Source organism: Podarcis cretensis (genome assembly GCF_951804945.1).
Source record: "Podarcis cretensis genome assembly, chromosome: 3".
In the NCBI taxonomy this organism is placed as follows: domain Eukaryota; kingdom Metazoa; phylum Chordata; class Lepidosauria; order Squamata; family Lacertidae; genus Podarcis; species Podarcis cretensis.
This window is the reverse complement of record NC_137172.1, coordinates 27,256,240-27,274,293: the sequence shown is the minus strand read 5'-3', so window position 1 is coordinate 27,274,293 and position 18,054 is coordinate 27,256,240. Positions and strand designations below refer to the sequence as shown.

General features: G+C 45.1%; 1 long non-coding RNA gene across 2 annotated transcripts; it reads left to right on the top strand.

Annotated features, from left to right (window-relative positions):
* Positions 1 to 1,687: 1,687 nt before the first annotated feature.
* Positions 1,688 to 16,965, top strand: LOC307212065. 2 transcript variants are annotated; one of them, XR_013836789.1, is made up of 5 exons: positions 1,688 to 1,941; positions 5,960 to 6,109; positions 7,829 to 7,939; positions 8,618 to 8,709; positions 16,653 to 16,965. It is a non-coding gene; the product is annotated as an uncharacterized lncRNA (long non-coding RNA). The 2 variants fall into 2 exon arrangements; XR_013836788.1 differs by lacking the exon at positions 7,829 to 7,939.
* The last annotated feature ends 1,089 nt before the right edge of the window (positions 16,966 to 18,054 follow it).

The window sequence follows — 18,054 nt, the reverse complement described above, 5'->3', positions numbered from 1 at the left end:
AACATCAAAAAAACGAAGATCATGGCTACTGGTCCCATCACCTCCTGGCAAATAGAAGGGGAAGAAATGGAGGCAGTGAGAGATTTTACTTTCTTGGGCTCCATGATCACTGCAGATGGTGACAGCAGCCACGAAATTAAAAGACGCCTGCTTCTTGGGAGAAGGGCAATGACAGGCCTAGACAGCATCTTGAGAAGTAGAGACATCACCTTGCCAACAAAAGTCCGTATAGTTAAAGCTATGGTTTTCCCAGTAGTGATGTATGGAAGTGAGAGCTGGACCATAAAGAAGGCTGATCGCCGAAGAATTGATGCTTTTGAATTATGGTGCTGGAGGAGACTCTTGAGAGTCCCATGGACTGCAAGAAGATCAAACCTCTCCATTCTGAAGGAAATCAGCCCTGAGTGCTCACTGGAAGGACAGATTGTGAAACTGAGGCTCCAGTACTTTGGCCACCTCATGAGAAGAGAAGACTCCCTGGAGAAGACCCTGATGTTGGGAAAGATGGAGGGCACAAGGAGAAGGGGGCGACAGAGGACGAGATGGTTGGATAGTGTTTTCGAGGTTACCAGCATGAGTCTGACCAAGCTGCGGGGGGCAGTGGAGGACAGGAGTGCCTGGCATTCTCTGGTCCATGGGGTCACGAAGAGTCGGACACGACTAAACGACTAAACAACAACAACAACAACAGGTGGCTACTGTATGGAGCTGGTGGTTTGTACATTTTTTTATTTATCAAGAAGGCCTATTTGTCACCACTATTTCTCTCAGCTCTTCAAACTCATCTCCTGAAAATGTCAGTTCAGGCATGGATCGCTCCCCTACATATTCTGCAGTGAAGACAGACATAGCCATGTGTGTGGCTGATGAAGCATCTCAGCCCCAGTGCCTGTCATGACTCTTGAACCCACCCCTTGCACTAGCCTAAGGAAAACAAACATGTAGAGAAAATACAGACCACACCTCTGTGGGGGCTCCCAGCACCTCTGTAGGCCTCAGGACGTAACTCTCTCACCTTCCTTAGACATGGAGGTGAATTCTCCCCATCACTTCCACTGTGCCTACATAACTGAGCAGAGCCTTTTAACTTTAGCAAAGCTCAAGCAGACAAGACCGAGAGCTGTGTAGGCCCTGTCAGCCTACACAAGGCTTCCAAAGGTCTTGGCTGAGATAACACCTTCCAAAGCTCAGCAAGCAGGGCCCATCGGGAGTTGTCCAGGGTCCTGACCTGCTTAGAGGGATATGCCTTGACATTGCCTGCACCTGACCTGCTTGATGTGCTTCTACTTCCTCTGCTAGCCCCAGCAGCAAAGGAAAGCATCAAGAGAAACAGCTAAGGAGACTGGTGAGTGGAGGCGTGTAGAGGATGACCGTGGCTTTTTCTGGGCATATGCTAATGAAGACCCAGGTCTGGTGACTTGGGAAGCTGGAGGCCCACCTCTCATCTGTCTCACTTTTATAACTTTGAGACTCTTCCCTTCACTTTGGTAATAATGTAAAGTATCAACTCAAAATTGCAATGCATGCATTTCATTTGAGTTTTATTGCCTTAACAGACAGCATTAGATTACAAAAGAGAACATTTTTCTTCTCAGTTTTAGCTTATTCTTATGATTTACGACGAGATACAGCAAGAGTTCATAAACTTCCCTGACCCGCTGACAGTTTTTACAGGCTCCTTGATTTATTTTCCATCTCAGATTTAACAGCTTTCATGTGACTGATATTTCTCGAGTCCCGGCATGGCTGCCGCGCAGCCCGAGAGAGCTCCTCTAATCTCCATGTTACTAATTTAAATGAAGTCTTGGTCTGTTGTTTAAAAAAGACATTTGTCATCTTGCTGAGGTTTACAGATCCTCTTGTAATGTAATGTCAGACACTTCTGAGATATGAGTTTTATAAAGCTTCCTGATATCGAGTGTTGGAAGAAGACATGCCAAGGTCAGTTGGATTTGCCAAACCAGTATAGGGGAAGGCGGCGAGGAGGGAGGGGGAGGTTTTTGCAGAATTGGAAAAGAGGAGTTCTTAAGGAGCCGAGCACATTTAGATACAGATTTATATATGCTTCGAGTACATTTTGCAGATAAACTCCATGCTGGGGGAGCGAGGGGTGTGAGAAACATTTTTCAACCCAAGGAAAAACAGAGGCAGCCACTCAACAGCTACAAACTTCTGATTAAACGTAAGTAGGCATGCAGGGAAACAAAACTCTTCTCACAGTCATGTGGGCTGTTAATATCGGCTGTTTCCCAGTGTGCTCTGAAGCTGTGGTGCCAGGCTGCCTCATTCAAGAAACTTAGAGCTGGCTGGCTGTTTTCTTTGTACATCTGCAAACAACACAAAGAGTGAGCTGCATTTTGAGAATAAACAAAGACCAAAGCTAATAAGCTAAATGGGAGAGATAAGGGAAGTATCTCTCATCTGAAATCAGAAAAGTTATCTTCCCCATCCCGCAAAAGAAAGAGGAAAAAAACATCTGGAGGCTGAGAAACGCAAACAGTGGCAGGGAAAGTCCAGAGAATATTGCAACCTGCTGTGGGTCTGTTCCAGAAGCTTCTGCTAGTGCAGAGTGCAGCAGCCAGCCTGGTGGGGACAGGCACCCACCAACAGATGACGCTGGAGCTAAAAGGCCTGAACTGGCATTTCTTCTGCTGCCAGGTTCAAGGTTCTTGTGCTAGTGTACAAAGTCCTAAACAACTTAGGCCCGATTACCTTTTTGTATACCTTTCAGTAGCTTTTGGCTGTAGAGCAGTCTATAAATTTCCTATTAAAGTAAGTAAATTAATAAAGTATGTCCATTTCTGTTTCTCCCAGTGCTTCAAGGTGTCTGCCCCCCCCCCCAATCTTAAATCCAATTGGCACATTTCTGTATCAGTTTGCATTTGTTTAGAAGACTTCCTAAAAATTAATTAGCATTTCAGGGCACATTTCTCCCCTTTAGCTTAATATACTGTAGCGGTTTAGCGGTTTAGCACTTTAGCTTAATATACTGTAGCGGTTTCCACACACACACACACACCCCAAAAATACATGCATTATTGTGCCTATATATGTATACTTTTTGTTTGGGGAACTGCAGTGTCAGTTTGGGAGACGTACAAATTTTGAAGGATAGCTGTGCTTTTGGTAGTTGATTGTTTTAGGAGATGCAAATAAGGTAGGTTCACATTAAAATGTGAAGTGAAGTGAACCGAATTTCTCCCCATCCCTGCATCCTACTAACAGACGCTTCCTCTTTACACAACAGTTATCATCTCTGGCCTAGCTTCACCAAAAGTATGCACTGGATTTTTAAAAGATTTAAAAGTTGCTAATTTTTAAATGTGACTATATATATATATATATATTCTGATGTCCTAAAATGTTGCTTGGAATGTGCTCGAAACAACCCTTCAGAAAGCCTGCCTTTAATAATATTTTTCAAGAAAAAAAACAGAACACAGCCATTGGTCTCTCTCTGAGAACCCATGACAGATGAAAGACGAAGGGTTTCCGCTTTGTTCTCCAAGGTTTACTCATTGAAAGGTAGGGCATACAAGACTTCAGTTGTTGTATATGGAGTGTATGGCTTTATTTTCTAGAACAAAGGCGCTGCTCCTTCAAAGAACACAGAAGCAGCACAAGAGAAACTCACATTAACATTTGATATTTTTCAGGGGTTTCAGCGCTAAGGCTTAGTTTTTGGTCCAGCTGAAAGGAATTTGACATTGCTAATTAAACAATTGATTGCATAGTTCAAAAGACAATGTTCAGGATTACACTACAAAGCATATTGTGTTTCCCACTTTAATTGTACCTTTGTAGCTGAAATACGGGAGGAATTGAGATTCTGGAATACCAAGCCTGGGTTCCCCTAGGCAGATGGCTTGGCAGTGCACCAGGATGGACAGATCAGACTAAGTCAGTTTTGCGTCTACACACTTGTCCCCCACAATACATCTACAGTATGTCCCAAGTAAAGAGCAGCATAGTGACTTAGAATCATAGAATCATAGAATCATAGAGTTGGAAGAGACCACAAGGGCCATCGAGTCCAACCCCCTGCCAAGCAGGAAACACCATCAGAGCATTCCTGACATATGGTTGTCAAGCCTCTGCTTAAAGACCTCCAAAGAAGGAGACTCCACCACACTCCTTGGCAGCAAATTCCACTGTCAAAAAGCTCTTACTGTTAGGAAGTTCTTCCTAATGTTTAGGTAGAATCTTCTTTCTTGTAGTTTGGAACCATTGCTCCGTGTCCGCTTCTCTGGAGCAGCAGAAAACAACCTTTCTCCCTCCTCTATGTACCATCCTTTTATATATTTGAACATGGCTATCATATCACCCCTTAACCTCCTCTTCTCCAGGCTAAACATGCCCAGCTCCCTTAGCCATTCCTCATAAGGCATCGTTTCCAGGCCTTTGACCATTTTGGTTGCCCTCCTCTGGACACGTTCCAGTTTGTCAGTGTCCTTCTTGAACTGTGGTGCCCAGAACTGGACACAGTACTCCAGGTGAGGTCTGACCAGAGCAGAATACAGTGGCACTATTACTTCCCTTGATCTAGATGCTATACTCCTATTGATGCAGCCCAGAATTGCATTGGCTTTTTTAGCTGCCGCGTCACACTGTTGGCTCATGTCAAGTTTGTGGTCAACCAAGACTTGAACATAGAGGAAATAGTTTCATGTCTTGGAGCTACTCAGAATTCAGGGGCCCCAGTTCTCATACAACATTGCATACAAAAAAATCTGTATATATGCTAAAATGATCACACCTTTTCATGAGAACTTTCTTAAATATTTTTTTTTAAAAAACCCATGCAAACGGATGCATGGGTTTAAAAAGACAGGAGTGCCTGGCGTGCCTGGTGTGCTCTGGTCCATGGGGTCATGAAGAGTCGGACGTGACTAAATGACTAAACAACAACAACAAACTGATGCTGCAACATTGTGCCAGAAATTCAGCCTGGAAAAATGAGAAACTGGGAGAGACTGAAAGTGATAGATTTTTCAATCCCCTAGCTGGGGCAGATGGGGGTCCAACACCACCTGGAGAGCCCCAGGTTCCTTATTCCAGTTCCAGCACCTGGTAGACACCAATATTTGTATTGCAGCTGCATTTGTAGATCACACGTTGTGAAGGGTTGAGCTGAAAGATCTCTCTTCCACATAAGCATGGTTCTTCTGCCACAGTTTTGCTTAGCTGTGCCTCCAGGCATATCCAGGCATTGCTGAAGGACTTGACTTTGGCAGCACATTAGAAGCTTTGACCCTTTGCACTAGGTAAATGTTACAGTGGTACCTCGGTTTACGAACTTAATCTGTTCTGGAAGTCTGTTCTTAAACCAAAACCGAGGTGCGCTTTCCCTAATGAGGCCTCCCACCAGTGGTGCCCTTCCACCATTCGGATTCCATTCTTAGACTGAGGTAAAGTTCTCAAACCAGGACACTATTTCCAGTTTTGCAGCATTTGTAAACCGAATCGTTCTTAAACCAGACTGTTCTTAAACCACTGTATTTATTTTTCATATTTATATTCCTGTTTCCCATATGATTTGTGAGTGAAGATGGAGTTTAGGTTTCTTTTACAGAGCATTATGTTTGCAGCTCTTTCCTAGCTTGCAGTTCTCTCTTAGCATTCTAGAGCAGACTTTTTACTTGTTTGTTTGTTTGTTTGTTTGTTTGTTTGTTTGTTTGTTTTGCCTTGGATATTCTGAAGTAGCATAGTTCCACAAACATTTACTCCACTCCTATCTATCTAATTTTCTTTAAGAAGGTAGATAATAGGCTGGGAAGCCCTTTATTTAGACATATGAAACATGTCCATGAAATTTACATACTTTGTTCTAAGCTGCACAGCTATCTCCTGTCCTTGCTTAGTCACCATCTAGCTCTTCCTTAGTTGATTGGTAAAAATTCTAAACCTTCAACAATGGGTTCCAGAGCAGGTTACATACAAACAAAACATTACACTACAGACATTTGGCTATCCAGATCTTGTTGGACATCTAGTTCTATCAGCCCCAGCCAGCATGGCAATTACAGGGGAAAGCGGAAATATCAGCTGTAGCCTGAGGAGCCACAAGACCAAGAGTCTGAACTTCATGATCCAGCACAGAAGAGACAAGGTGAGTCTTACTGATATTTTTTCTCATGTCTCTGGCAGTAAAAGAATTGCACCGACAGCATCTGATTCTCAACATTCACAGAATAGTCAGTTTCTGCTTTCAGAACCTGCCATTGCAGAAGATAGCACCACCAGGAGTGGAAACCAATCCGCAGTTACTAAGTGCATGCAAACTTTGCAAGGCATGCTGAAGAGTTATATTAAAAGCATAACATCAATTGTATGGGATCATTGCTGCCTCAGACCGCAGAAGTGATTGTGGCTAGTAACTGCTCTGGTGTTTCCTTGTGTAAAAATGATTGGGGCTGATGGCTGCATTCCAACAGCTGTGATGTATGCACTGCATCGATGTAAGTAAAAACTTCCGATTTTTGCCTGTGAAAATGTAACATATGGCATACATAAGAAGAGCCCAGCTGGATCAGGCCAAAGGCCCATCTAATCCAGCATCTGTCCTCACAGTGACCCAGCAGATGCCTATCAGAAACAACAGCACTCTTCAAATCCATCTTCCCATGCAACTGGTATTCAGGGGCATAATGGCATCTGATACCGGAGGTAGTCCACAGCAGCCATTGATAATCTTATCCATGAATTTGCCTAATGTCCATCCTTCCATCTTGCAGTAGTGAGTTCCATTGTTTAACCATGTGCAAGGTGCCCCTTTTGGTTGTCCTGAATCTTCCAACACTGAATGACCTTCTGTTCTAGTAACAGAGGTGCTGTCTTGTGCCTAAGTATGAGGGGGCCTGGCGTGCATTGTGTGTGATGTCATGCGTGCAGAGCATGGACCCCAGCACAGCACAGCTTCATCTCTTGCGCTCAGGAAGAGTCAGCCGCTGAACTGGGCTGTGCCTGACTCCATGCTCAGCTTCCTTCAACATTGAGGGGGCCCAACATTGAGGGAGACCAGGGTCTGAACGCCTGCTCAGCCATGAAGCTCACTGGGTGATGGTGGACCAGCCATTGCCTTTCAGTCAGTGCGGGTTGCTGTGGGAATTCAATTCAGAGGAGAACCATGTATACCACTTTGAGTTCTCTAGACAAAAAGGGGCACAATAAATAAAGCAAATGTTCTGAAAACACCCCGTATGTGCTGACTTAGGGGAGTTGCTCCCTCTCAAACAGAACAGAATTTGGGGATTCCTGTTCTAGAGAAAAGATTGGGAAGCCCCCTGCACACACAGAGTTCTGTGTTAACAACCCTTAATTCTAAAAGCGCTGCAAGAGTTTTACAGCCCCTGTCAAAAATTAGGAGTGACAGCCGGAGAAGTTAAACGTCACTTTCAGTGATCAGAAATGGTTATGCGCGAGAGTGTAAAGGTTGTGTTTTCAGCATTTTACTTTCATTTCTTCCTCCCCTGTGCTTGGTTTATACAATGGCATGATTAATGTCTCGTTTGTGAGACGCTTATTCAATAGCAGGGTTTTTTAACATTTCACGGGCCTGACTGAGAAAAGACATAATAAGGGGGTTTAAGGCCTCCCTGGTAATCAGAGCTTGTCAAGAGAGGATAAACATGCATTGGAGCAAGCTAGTTACCAAATACTTGTATATTTTTTATATATATTTAACTTGAGGGCAAATTATGAGGGAACATATTCTGCTTTGCGGCAGACAGCAGAGGAAACAAGCCTGTGACATGTTAGGAACAAACCTCACATTGCACGAGAGATCTGTGATTTGATTTCACAGTGTTTCTTGTTTTTACTTCAACAGTGACTGAAAGTGCTCGAAATGTTATCAGGGCCAGGGATCGAGGAGGTTTAGCCCTTCACAATGTCTCCTACCTCCTTTGGGCTGCTGTTGGGTGGAATGGGGGAAATGCAGGTAAACTATTAGAACAGGACTGGGCCAGTGGGCCAGATCCTTATCTCTCTTACCTCTTATACCCCTCACAGACAAAATGACATCAGGTGACGGTAGACCCCAAGCAGGGTCCTAGAGGGAGGGGGGAGTGCAAATGGGACCTCAAGAAGTGTCTGAGGCTGGGAAGGAGGCCAGTAGACTGGGGAATGGACAGATAGATCGGAAGGGGGTGGATCAAGTGGGCACTCTCAGATTCTTTGGAGGAAGTCATGTATGGAGTGGATGTGACCTCAGTCCTTTGGCCTCACTGCCCCAGTACAAATCCTCTGGCTGCTGAGTGGCATGATCACTCAGCCCTGAAAGGGCATCGCCTGCGGAGATCCTCTGGCAGATGCTGGATGGTCAAGCTCCATGCAAGCACTCACTTCTGTGATCTGTGAGCTTGCCTCATTATAACTAGATCATTCTTTTCTCCTAAGTACAGAGATGCCATGGTTGGTGAAAACACAAAATCAGATGCAAATTGTTACAGGGAGTAAAAGGAGTTCTAAAAATGCCAGAATATTGCCTTGGTGGGTAGACTACATTAAAAAGCTGAAAACTCCCTGAAGTAAAATATGGTTCCCACGAGTTGTTTGGAAGTCTTATTGATTTGTTGTTTTTCTTATGATTTTATCCAGCCTTTTTTCCATCCAACAGGGCCAGTGCAAGAGGCTGAGTTGACTGAAGAAGAGGACCCACTGCCACCACCTCATTCTTCTTCCTCCTGCCTGTCCCTCAGGCCTCCTCGGGTTCTTTTTCTCTTTCTTTTTGCCACCACAGCGGTGGCAGCTCTCCTTCTCCACCCTGCTGTGCTATGAGAAAATGGCCACTGAGGCAAAGCAAACTTCTGACCACCCTACCCAGAATGCACTGCTCTGAGAATGGACCCCTCCTCTCAAGCCAGAGCACTGTGTCTGCGCATGCGCGCGGCATGATTTAGCGCTTCTGCACATGCGCGAGTGGCGAAACCCGGAAGTAACCCATTCCAGTACTTCCAGGTTGCAACACAAAAACATGTAACCTGAAGCAGATGCATCATGAGGTATGACCGTACTGTGTTCTGTTCCTGCTTGTGGATTTCCCACTGTGAGAACCGGATCCTGGACTAGATGGGTCATTGGCCAAATCCAGTAGCACTTTTACGTTCTCATGAGCCTCTTGCAGAAGACTTGCAAAGGCGACGGCAGTCCATGTGAGGCCCCAGTGGGCCCAGGTCAGCAGCAAGGCAAGCAAGAGGGGGGCAGCACCAATTTGGTGCCTGGTCTAGCCCTGAAAGCAGTGTAGGTGTGGTCCCTAGGCAGTCCCTCATCCAGGCGCTGACCAGCCCCAGACCTGCTTAGCTTCAGAAAGGTGCTGGCCTCACATGCCATCAGACCAGACCCGGGGACTTCCACTTGTTCAGGAAAGAAGAACCTGCACTCTCTCCTCTGTTTTAGACTTTACTTTGACAGCAGCTTTAAAACAATTAGCAAGCAGGTGCTGCCTGGTTAACAGCATGTGTGCACGTGTGTGCTAGTTCTGCATCTTTGTCTGCCGTTGGTGCCGTTTCATTAACTGAATCTTTTTAATTAGCAAAACATCTGCCAACTCCTGCAGTCTGTCAGGGAGCCCCATGGATGTTCTCTTTGTTGTACCTTTTTACAACATATGCCAACAGGTGGAACGAAAAGCTTGTTGTTTGTATCTTTGGGGTTTATGAGTAGGTGAGAGCAGACTCAATTGTATATTTACTTACACATCTCTCTGTTCTGCTCCCCATATATTGATATCTGTAAAACGTTATCTCTTCTCATTTTACAATAGTTATCCCCACCTCTGTCCTAAACACATTATGCAGAACAAAGTGGAGATAACATCTATTGTTGCCGTTTTGGTTTCCAGAATAGGTATTATCTTCACACTGAATTGGCTTCCTTTGCTGCCCGTGATGCCATCATGCAGGGAACTCTGATTGGCCATCACTGTTTTTAGGAAGCAGCTAACGTGGATGGCTCTGCTTGACTCACCTTTATTTCCAATCACTTTTTCCACTCCTTGTGAGCATTCAGAGTTTTTTAACAATGATATGGCATTGTGAAAAGCTGGTGGCTATTGATTGTTGAAGCCGGTCAGAGTGGTTGGGAAAACCCAGCCAGATGGGTAGGATATTATTATTATTATTATTATTATTATTATTATTATTATTATATCTGAAACTAGCATTTGCAAACTTGTCTTCATTCCCAGCCATTTAGCAATCCAGATATTTGACTTTGCCTCCAGTGCCTAGTCTACTGCATAACTGCCAGGTACAGACCCAACCTTTCATTTGCCTGTATATATTTATAAGGTTTATTGGCAAAGATAAAAGCAAGCTGAGGGGAAGGATGGGGTTCTGCACATGTCTTGCACTGGAAGAGGGAGGGATCGGCGAAGAAGCCAACTTTTGACATTGCCTGACCCTTGCAGCCTACAATAGTCCATTCAGTTAAGAATCATTTTGCCATTGTGGACGAAACTTCTTTTGTGATCACCATGCTTAAGAAATAATTGGAGCATGAAAGACAGCTAGATAGGGGGAAAAACGGTGCCTACAATATCCCTTTGGGAGTATAAAGGTTTCCTGAAGCTGTTCAAACAGGTAAGAACAAGGACAAACAGGAACTCTTCTGTGAGAAGACATCCAGCTCTCCCACCTGTTCCATTGCTGCCCACGTAGCCTGAAGGGGTGCCTGTCTCCCATTTTAAAGAAGATGAGTCATTTCTGGGGGGGGGGGCAGTTGGGATGGGAAAGCTGCAGACAGTGGCTAGAGCACAACTAGGGAATCTGGCCTTATAAACATGGTTGGCCAGGGACTGAACTTGGGACGTTTTGCAGACAAAACAGATACAGTGGTACCTCAGGTTACAGACGCTTCAGGTTACAGACTCCCCTAACCCAGAAATAGTACCTGTTAAGAACAGTTTCAAGTTAAGAATGGACCTCCAGAACAAATTAAGTTCTTAACCTGAGGTACCACTGTACTCTATCACTGAGTTAGCTGAGGCACTTCCCCTCAGCCTCCAGAGCCTTGAGGGAAAGTGGCTGGTGCACAGAGAAAGCAGAAGGTGGGGGAAGCATCATTTCCTCCCCCTTGCTTCTGTTCCACTACAAAACCCTCCCCTCACAGTGCTCAGCATATAGGCAGGAAAACACAAAACATGGCTGGGACTGCCATGTTTCCTGCTGTTCTCCATGCAGAAGGAGAGTATGAATGGAGAATGCACAATTCAAACGGAACCTGTTTACAGCAGGGGCACTATGATCCCTGAATATTTTGTATGAAAACTGGGACTTCTCATGCTTCATGTTTAGCAATAGTTGTATTCCTCCAGAGATCCTCAACCTGCTTCTGCTGCAGGGCTTCCTCCCTCAGAAATACTGTTGAAATACAAGAAGCCCTCTGGATTCCTGGGCATTGGGGTTTGATTGGTGCCTCTCCCCATATGAAGCAACCTGGATGCAGCAATCATCTGAGGCCCTTCTTTGTGTGCCTCCTCCAATCATGGAGGGTGTGAACAAGAGAAGGGGCCTCTTCTGCTGTGGGTCCCTGTTTGTGGAATGCTGTGCCCTGGGAGACTCACCTGGCATTTTTGTTACATAACTTTAGGCTCCAGGCGAAAACACTCCTTTTAAACTCTGGCGGAGGGGAGCTATTGTTTTGTTTGTTCCTGTGGTATGTATTTCTGTGTTTTTATATTGTAAACTACCCTGTGATCCTTGGGTGAAGGAAAGTACAGTGGTACCTCGGGTTACATACACTTCAGGTTACATACGCTTCAGGTTACAGACTCCGCCAACCCAGAAATAGTGCTTCAGGTTAAGAACTTTGCTTCAGGATGAGAACAGAAATCGTGCTCCAGCGGCACGGTCGCAGCAGGAGGCCCCATTAGCTAAAGTGGTGCTTCAGGTTAAGAACAGTTTCAGGTTAAGAACGGACCTCCAGAACAAATTAAGTACTTAACCTGAGGTACCACTGTATAGGCATCCCATAGGCATCTTGTTGGCCACTCTGAAAACATGATGCTGAATCAGATGGTCTAATAAACAGATCTAGGTGGCTCTTTTTATTGTCATGAGCTACACAAAACAGTTGAGATCAGTCTTGGACGGGCAGGCACTGACAGAGGAGGAAGAGCAGGAGCAGGAGGAAATGGAAGGGGTGCTGAACTGTGGAAACCTGGTTTGGAAGAGGGGGAATTCCCCCCTTTCCACTTCAACCACTTTGGAAGGAGGGAAGAGATGCTGGCCCTACCGGTCCAACCTTCCTACAGAGCAGAAAGGGATTTAATTAGTTGAGAGCGGAAGGCTGATCAGGAGGTGGCATCTTTGTCACCTAGAGAGTGGACCTACCCAGCCACAAAGCACGCTCATGCAGTCTCAACATTCCTGCAAGGCGAGAAAGTCTGGCAAGTGATTGCACTCTGCCTCATCTTTAATGGCTTGGTAGAAGGAGTGGAGGAACTTATTGGGACATCTTTGTTGCTTCCATCCAGTTCGTTCACTTCTTGCCGTGGTCCTGAACTCCTAAATCATAGATCGGCAAACTAAGGACCTGGGGCTGGATCCAGCCCAATTGCCTTCTGGATCCGGCCCACGGATGGTCCAAGAATTGCCACGTGGATAGGCATGGGGATTCTGATCATTTGGGCTGCGCCATTCCCCTCCTCTCCCTCACACACACCGCGGCGGTGCCCCCTCCCTCCCTCCTCCTGGCTTCTCCCTGCCCTGCCTAGAGGAGGAAGGGGGCTGGGCTCTGTTAAGCTGTGGTTGGCTGAGCACCATTTTAAGTAGCCCCTCTCCGGAGCCAGCCCTTTCAGGCCACTCATTGTCCCGCCGCCGCCACCAGCCCCTGCCGCTCACAAGACACAGCTAAGCAGCCACTGGGGCTCATCCTGCGCTATGGAGAAGGGAGGGGAGAGCTGGGGGGGTTCAAAATATAGTCCGGGCCCCCACAAGGGACAGTGGACCGGCCCCTTGCAGAAAAGGTTTGATGACCCCTGTCCTAAATTGTGATTGCTGAGCACCGTGTCTGCTGTGGAACCTGTACCATTACTTGCTCAAATAATGATCTCTTTCCTGCAATAAGAACCTCTGTCTGCATGTTTGGGCTGGGAGCCAGACTGTTCATTGGCCATGCTGTCTGGGGCTGATGGGAGTTTGAGTCCAACAAGATCTAGAGGGCCACAGGTTGCTCATCTCTGTGGTGAAATATTCAGAGACAGGGTACCAAATTAGACACAGTGTTGGTTTAACGCGCTCAGGCTTTCCACTCTCTTCAATGCAAAAGGTTACAGCCAATGAAACCACTCTGCCATTATCATCCTTTCCCCTCCATCCCTGCGTCCTGATGCTGTTTCTGCTTAGAAATTGCTCCAGTCAAACTGTGACAATCTCTCCTCACACAATACAAAAGACATCCCTTAGCATTTTCTGACAACAGAAGGACAATGGATATCACAAAGAGAAGGCCTTGCCACTGCCACCTTTTCGAAAGTGCTCACAACCACATCGAACATCAGAAGTGTTTGAACTTAAGCAATTAGAACAAGTTGTCAGGGACACAAGAAGCTCTTCAGAGGAACACAAAAGCAGCAAGGATGTTGCCCAACAGTGTCTCAAACCTTCCACCTAGGTATGGTCACAGCTGAGTTGGTAGGGTCGGAATTTTCTTAAAAATAATAATAACCCTTCATGCTAGCCATTATATAGTCACAAAGGATTTTTTCTCTCCTGTATTACATCTTCTTCCCTGTGGCTTTTCCTTCTGTCTCCAAGTTCTTTTAAAAAATGCATATTCTTATATCTGAGCTCCCCAGATACACACACATACACACATTTTCCAGTTATATTATCCACCTTCTTTCTTTTATTTCCCATCTTTTATCCTTTCACCTCGACTTTTCCTTCCATTCATTAATTATTTTTGCAGGGAAGGGGGCTCCCTTCTGTGTTCCCTTTCTGCGTTTAAATCTGTTCATTGCTCTCCTTTCTTTTGCCCCATTACTCCCATATCTCAGGTGAGTGTCTTTGCATTCACATCATTGTGTTCACTCCACCTGCCACCTCGGAGTTTTGACTTGACTCTTTGATCCTTTACTGAAGTTGTTAATGGGGTAGATTGCATGCCAAAGTTGACACGCAACTCAAGATGCTCCATTGAACTGGGAGGAGAAAAGGCAGCTTCTGATCTCACAGAGCATGGTGTGACCCTACAGGCTCCTCTCACACAAGACGGCATTCTTGGGAATGCATCTCTCAAAAGAGGGGTGTACAATATGGAATATGGCACAAGAGTGCATCAGAAATACCTCTCATATTCAGTAACCAATATGTAGCAAGAAACTTGGAGCGGCACTGCCAAGAGAGTGAGCCCAAATGCCCCCTGAATTTCACAACCCTCATCGTAGACTGCAAACAGAGACACCCTCTTGATTTTCAGGGAACTCTTCAACCAGGAGTGAAACCTCTGCCCTACGCATAGCTGGCAACTATCACTCTTCCTTCATTTGCCAGACATTTTTCATTTGTTAAAACAGGGGTGGGAAACCTTTTGGTTTGGGCTAATATTGGGCAGGTTCCACATCAGCAAACAGGTTACTCGGGTGTTTGGCATGTTTTGTCCTTGCGTTTACTTCAGACCTGGGCTTTTTTTCAGCCAGGAACTGTCCTGTTCCAGCAGGGCTATTCTTATCTTCTTGTAATAGATAATGGTTAAATATTTGGTGCAAGGTTCACAACAAAGTGGTGTCCAAAACTGAATACCCTTGGTTTCCATTTTTTCACCCTATCCACTGGTAAAAATGGTGTGGCAAAGTATTGGAAAGTGTAAACCTTACACTGCAAAGGATTTCTGTTAGTTTGCATAAATCCTACTGGCTGGGTGTAGTGGGAAATTAACTCAGAGAGAGGGGTTTTTTTGTTTGTTTTAATTATTCGAGACAGTGGTGTTTGTAAATGTGATTGACACTAAACCTCTGTTTTGGATAGTTTTGAATAAATGGATGAACATGAAACTTAGTCACTGTAAGCATACAGAGTAGGGGCATTGTGAATATTACAAAAGTTTTGCTACTGCTGGGGTCCTTTGCTGTTGCTAACTCAATAAGTTGTATATTTTCAGGATAGGCAACTGGGGGGTGGGAGAGAGAGCGCCATACAGTCGTACCTTGGAAGTTGAACGGAATCCATTCCGAAAGTCCATTTGACTTCCAAAACATTCAGAAACCAAAGTGCAGCTTCTGATTGGTTGCAGGAAGTTCCTGCAGCCAATGAGAAGCTGCAGAAACCCTGTTGGACATTCAGGTTCCAAAGAATGTTTGTAAACCAGAATACTCACTTCCAGGTTTGCGGCGTTCAGGAGCCAAAACGTACAAGTACCAAGGCATTCGGGATTCAAGGTACAAGAGGACAGGGGTACATTTCTTAAGGATTGTGTCCCCTTTCTTGGTTTCCTACTACTGCCAGTCAACAGGCACAATAATAGAATTCAGTTATTCAAAAGCATGAGCTGGGTAGGCTTTGATGGTCACATGACAAGGCCCTCACCCATACAGGGACTCCACTCCCAATTGCTGGAGCTTGCTGCCCCTGTGGCTTCTCCTTCTTGCTCTTGCTACAAGCATATGAGTAGGGGCAAGGGGCAAGAGACAGATCATCCACTTTCATTTGTCTCATGGTCTTCCTCTGGGGACATTGTACAACCTGGACACAGAGGGAGCGCAAGTGAATAAGGAGTGGGAATAGGAGAAGGTGAACCCACACAGGGAGGGCTTCCCCTGTGGACATTGTCCCCCAAAGCATTCCCAAATCACTGCCTGTTGATTTCCCCATGCCCAAGGTTCTGAGCCACTGGTGATGGCTGCTTGTCACCTCAACTCCATATAGCCTCTCAGAAACTTTAAGCTGAGCAGGGCTCAATGTGTAGTGAAAATTGATGCAGAAGGAAAGAGTAAGTCTATTTAAGAAACCTATCTGTCCAGTGGTCTGAGGGCTGTTAACCAAGAAGTACATTGCAATGACTCCATCAAAATATGCTGCTATTTATTTGTCTTTTCCATTTTGGAAGTTTGGCGTGATGCAAGTCATCTCCTCTTTCCTTGGGTCTCCCAGTTCAAGTTGTTTGTTTTTTACCAGGGAGAACATCCATGCTGGAGAGAAACAGATTGCCAATGTTTACTTATTTGTCCCATGTCTGGGAGAGGAATCAATCCAATGAAAACCTTCAGTTGTTGTTGATTGCAGTCTGCTAACAATACATAATTGATTGTGTTGTCCCCTCTGTTGCATTTTATTTCCTTTGCATGGGACGGGATATTGTGATGACCCATTTATGTAATAGCATAATTACACAAATAACGTAAGTGACATAATTTGGTGGAAGATGAACTGGAGCAGAATGGACACGAGAGCCAGTGTGGTGTAGTGGTTAAGAGTGGTAGTCTCATAGTCTGATGAACCGGGTTCGCATCTCTGCTCCTCCACATGCAGCTGCTGGGTGACCTTGGGCCAGTCACACTTCTCTCTGAAGTCTCTCAGCCCCACTCACCTCACAGAGTGTTTGTTGTGGGGGAGGAAGGGAAAGGAGAATGTTAGCCGCTTTGAGACTCCTTCGGGTAGTGATAAAGCGGGATATCAAATCCAAACTCTTCTTCTTCTCTTCTTCAAATACAGGGCGGAATGGAAAATGATCCTGTCTTACTTCCCTACCCTCCAGTCCAGATGTTTTTGGACTACAGCTGGGGCTGATGGGAGCTGAAGCCCAACACCACTTGTGGAGCCATGAGTTCCCCACCTCTCTTTTAAGCAACAGTAAACTAAGACAACAGCATGTAAAATGGCTCATCCTTGTAGTCAAAGCGTGCCATCTAGTTTTCGTTAACACTGGTTCTGGTTCAAACATTTCCCAAGCATTTTAAAGGTGGGAGCAGATGGAAGCCGAGTGAGGAGGATTCAGATCCCTTTTCTGATCTTCTGGTTTTCTGAAGGGCTTATTTGTAAGATAGGACTGGGACAGCTGGGCATCCATCATTGCAATGTGTGTGAAGATTTAGTGAGATTGATGCAGAAGGAAAGGACAAGTGCATTAACAAACCTATCCGTCCAAAAGTCAGGGGTACTGTTAACCAAGAAGTACATTACAGTGATTCCATCAAAATGTTATGTTATTTATTTAACTTTTCCATTTCCATTTTTATTTGGGTAAGATAATTGCTTGCGATAAGCTGCCTGTGCAGGAAGCTGGAAGCATGGAAGAAGCACAGCTGTTAGGCTGGGATATGTACTTTCAGCCGTAGCATTAGAACTGTGTGACGGCCCAGGCTATATTTGCATATTGAAATGATCTCAATTAAAGTCTTTTATCAGACAACTTCACAGAAAGAATCTCCAGAAACACAGGATTCCATCCAGCCTCCGCCCGCACCCATTATGTAAAATGTAGGCTATTAGGGTCCCAATATGTTTATCTGCAGTTTTATAAATGGTCATTTTATAATTAATTTCATAACTAATAGGTTATTATGTTATTATTATATATTTATTTATACCCCACATTTTCCCCTGATGGGACTCAGGCAGCTTACAAATACAAAAATAGTGGGGGGGGGGGGTTTCCATTCAAAAACAATTACACATTAATAGAGTTAAAACTATATACATATATATATATATATAATCTATTTAGAACATAAAAATAATTACAATAAAAACAGCATGGCAACAGCAGTCAGTTCCCAAAAGCTTGTTGGAATGAGAAGGTCTTCACCTGACAACAAAAGGACAACAGGGAGGGAGCCAGTCTAGCTTCTCAGGGAGGGAGTCTGGAAGCTGCCACTGAGAAGGCCCTGTCCTGCATCCCCACCAAGTTTGTCTGTTAGGGTGGTGGAACCAAGAGAAGGGCCTCCCCTGAAGATCTAAAAACCCGGGCAGGTTCACATGAGGGAAAATGGTCTTTCAGGTAGCTTGGACCTAAGCCGTGTAGGGCTTTATAGACAGTGGAGCTGTTCTAATAAGGGAGTTATATAACCAGCTCCCTATAACCAGCCCCAGTCAGCAATCTGACCACAGGTCTTTG